At 30.3% G+C, this 3,606-nt stretch overlaps 1 non-coding gene across 1 annotated transcript; it reads left to right on the top strand.

Moving 5' to 3' along the window:
• Positions 1 to 214: 214 nt before the first annotated feature.
• LOC139879041 (small nucleolar RNA R71) lies at positions 215 to 321 on the top strand. Its single transcript, XR_011769895.1, has one exon. It is a non-coding gene; the product is annotated as a small nucleolar RNA R71 (small nucleolar RNA).
• Positions 322 to 3,606: the final 3,285 nt, after the last annotated feature.

The raw sequence follows: 3,606 nt of genomic DNA, 5'->3' as shown, positions 1-3,606 counted from the left end.
GTCATGGCTAGAATCGGCTATAGCTGCTTTAGATGATCTAACGATATCTTTTTCTTGGTGCCACTCATGCGAGTGGGAAGAAGTGTTATCAATAATTTTATAAGCATCAGTTTCTGTTTTCTTCATAATAGAACCACCAGCTGCTATATCGATGTCTTTTCTTGTAGTGATGTCGCATCCTTGGTAGAATATTTGTACTATTTGACAGGTGTCTAAACCATGTTGCGGACATCCTCTTAATAACTTTCCAAATCTTGTCCATGCCTCATATAGAGTTTCATTTGGTTTCTGTGTGAAAGTAACAATTTCTCCTTGAAGTCTTACGGCTTTAGATGCCGGAAAGAATTGTTTAAGAAAATTTTCAACTAAAACGTCCCATGTATCAATCGCCCCTTCAGGTAACGATTCCAACCAATCTTTGGCTTCTCCCTTTAAAGTCCAGGGAAATAACATGAGATATATCTGTTCATCTTCCACTTCTCTTATTTTAAATAGTGTGCAGATCCTATTAAAGGTACGAAGATGTTCATTTGGATCTTCCTTCGGCGCACCACTAAATTGGCATTGATTAGTCACCATGTGTAGAATTTGTCCTTTGATTTCATAATCTGGCGCATTAATGTCAGGATGAGTAATTACGTGACCTTGGCCAGTGCGTTTAGCTCTCATTCGGTCTTCCATACTTAAAGGTTCCAGATTCTCCATAATTGAATTTGTTGAATCGGAATCACTAGAGGATTATGATTTAATGGCTCATTCCTCAACAATCTCTGTTTGAATGATTGGTGGTTCCGGAGGAAAGTTTAGTGGTTCAGGATCTATGAATCGTCCCTGAATATTCTCCGGATTCTCAATTGTGAGGTCGGGTTCAAAAAATGGATTATCGTAAATTTGAACTGGAGTACGTGGTCGACTGGATGACGATTCTAAAGAAAAATCAACGGCGGTAATATTTGCTAAATGTCTTGATCTAGTTACAGGTGGTGAACGTACAAAAGGTGGTGAACGTCTTGCTCGGTGCATTCACTGAATATCCTATTAGTTTTTAAAAAGGAAAGAAAAATTATATAAGTTATCCAATTAATAGACTTTTCTGATTTTGCCCACGTTTCGAATAGCCAAAAGATGCAGCAGAGGGGCAGGATTCGTTTGGTCTCAATATAATTGAGGACTGTTTGGCTCCAATAACCCGGTCCACGTACAAATTCAACTATTACTACGAACCAGAAAATTTTGATGTCTATCAATTTAACCACTTAAAATAAATTTTCGTAATTTTAAGAAATTTAGATAAGAAGTAGAATAAAAAAAATTTATGTCCTAAAAACTAGAATAGCGAGAAATAAGAAAGAAAAAGAGCGTGTCGGAAAAAGATCGAAAAAATAAAAATAAGAAAGAAAAAAAAGTGACTTATAGAACTTAAAAACACTCGACTAACCCAACCTTATTACTATCACTAACTTAAAATTATAATCGCAAATTGAGATTACTAATTGGAATGATAATTGATACATAGGTAAAAGGCGTCTAAAAATATTAAAGCTTACAAGTAAAACTATATCCCAAATGGCAATGTCTTAAAAAGAAACTAAAACTTAAAAAGGCGTCGCAAAATTCTAAAGCACCTAAATCTTAGTCTAAAGAAAAAGTACTTAAGGGATTTTACGGCAAAGTCTAAAAATATAGAAATAAAAATATAACTATGGCAAAAACTAAGTTTAAAACTAAAAACGAGCGAAAAATACAAATATTACGCTAAAATAATTAAAAAGGGACAAAATATAAAAATATACAAAAAGTTGTAAAAAGTACAATTTTTATAAAAATATTATTTTTATATTATTTATTTTATTAAACTATTAATTTTATATTTTAATTAAACTAATTTAACTAAAATACAATTTAATTTAAAAACTTAAAACTAATTATAATAATAAATAAGTAATTAGGGTTAATAATAATAATAATTAATAATTACTCCGTAATTAATGCTGATTAGGGTTCCTGTGTGGCCCGTGTCAGACGGCTCCGCGAGTTGCGGTATTCGAAGCTGCAAACTCCGCGAGTCGCGGGGTTCCAAAATTCAACTCAGGTACAGGATTTAATTCGACGTTTTTTTTTATGTTTTAATAAAAACAAAATATTTAAATAAAACTTATATTTTTATAAAATAAAAATAAAGAAACTTTACAAAACTTAAATATTTAACAAATTCTTAAAAATATTTATATTTTTGTTTTCTTTTTATGTTTTCGAATAATTAAAAATGTATTTTTACAAAAGTGAATTTTAATAAAAGCAAACTAAAAATAAAAATCTTTTTTTTTATTTATTTAGCGTTGCGCTTCCGGCTTTTAAGTTTGATTGTCCCCGGCAGCGGCGCCAAAAATAACTTGATGTTATGCGAGGTGTATATAAAATAGCTTTATATTTTACAAGGAAATACTATTAAATACGATACAATTTTACATAAGATATTTATTTATTTATAGAATGGATATACTTAAACCTTGCTACAACACTTATAGGCAGTGTACCTAATCGTACAGTTGTGTAGTTTTTAGTAAGTTCGGTTCGTTCCACAGGGAAAATCTTTAAACAAAGCTTAACGCTATATTAGTTTACTTTTATAAAAATACAAATATATATATAAGTAATATTATTATTATAAAGGGGGGTTTTTACCGTTTAATGACCGGTTTGTCGATTTTAAAACTTTAGTCGCAGTTAAAACAAAATATAAAATATTAAATAAATAAAAGACTTAATTTAAAGCGTAAAGTAAATAACGATAATGAAATTGCGATAAATAAAAGTGCGATAAAATAAACTTGCGATAATTAAAAAGTACGATAATTAAAAGTGCAATTAAATACAATAACAATAAATAAAAGTGCTATAATTAGAAGTGCAATTAAATATAAAATAAAGGAAATTAAATATGAAATAAAAGAATTATGCTTATTTAAACTTCCGTAATCATGATGTTTGACGTGTTGATTTTAGTTTTATGCCCATGGGTTAATTGTCCTTTGTCCTGGATTATTTAATATGTCCGTTTGGTTTTTGTCTATAACAGTCCATCAGTCATAAATATAAAGTGCGAGTGTCCTCATCAAATTATTCTTATACCCGAAGTTAAATATTCCAACTAATTGGGGACTTAAACTGTAACAAGATTTTAATACTTTGTTTAATAATTACACCAGGATGTCGACTGAGTGTAACCCAAGGTTTTAATACTTTGTTAACAATTATGCCAAGTGTCCTTGTACATAATTTCACCCCTGTTTTAATAATTCTAGTGGCTATTAATCCATTCCCGTGTTCGGTTAAATGAACGATTATTCGTACATATAAATACCCCGCCCATCGTGTCCGATCGAGTGTAAATGGTTATTCATAGGGACGTTCAATTGTAAATCTTTATATTAAAATTAACAAACTATTATTTAGTTAAACAAATATAAAGCCCATTAATAGCCCATAGTCTAATTTCCACAAGTGTCGTTCTTTTGTCCAATCCCTAATTATGGTACAAAGCCCAATTACCCAATTTTAGTAATTAGCCCAACATCATGATTACTTCGTTTTAAATAAGCATAA

This window comes from Rutidosis leptorrhynchoides, chromosome 11, assembly GCF_046630445.1.
Source record: "Rutidosis leptorrhynchoides isolate AG116_Rl617_1_P2 chromosome 11, CSIRO_AGI_Rlap_v1, whole genome shotgun sequence".
NCBI lineage: Eukaryota > Viridiplantae > Streptophyta > Magnoliopsida > Asterales > Asteraceae > Rutidosis > Rutidosis leptorrhynchoides.
This window is presented reverse-complemented; position numbering and strand designations above follow the sequence as displayed.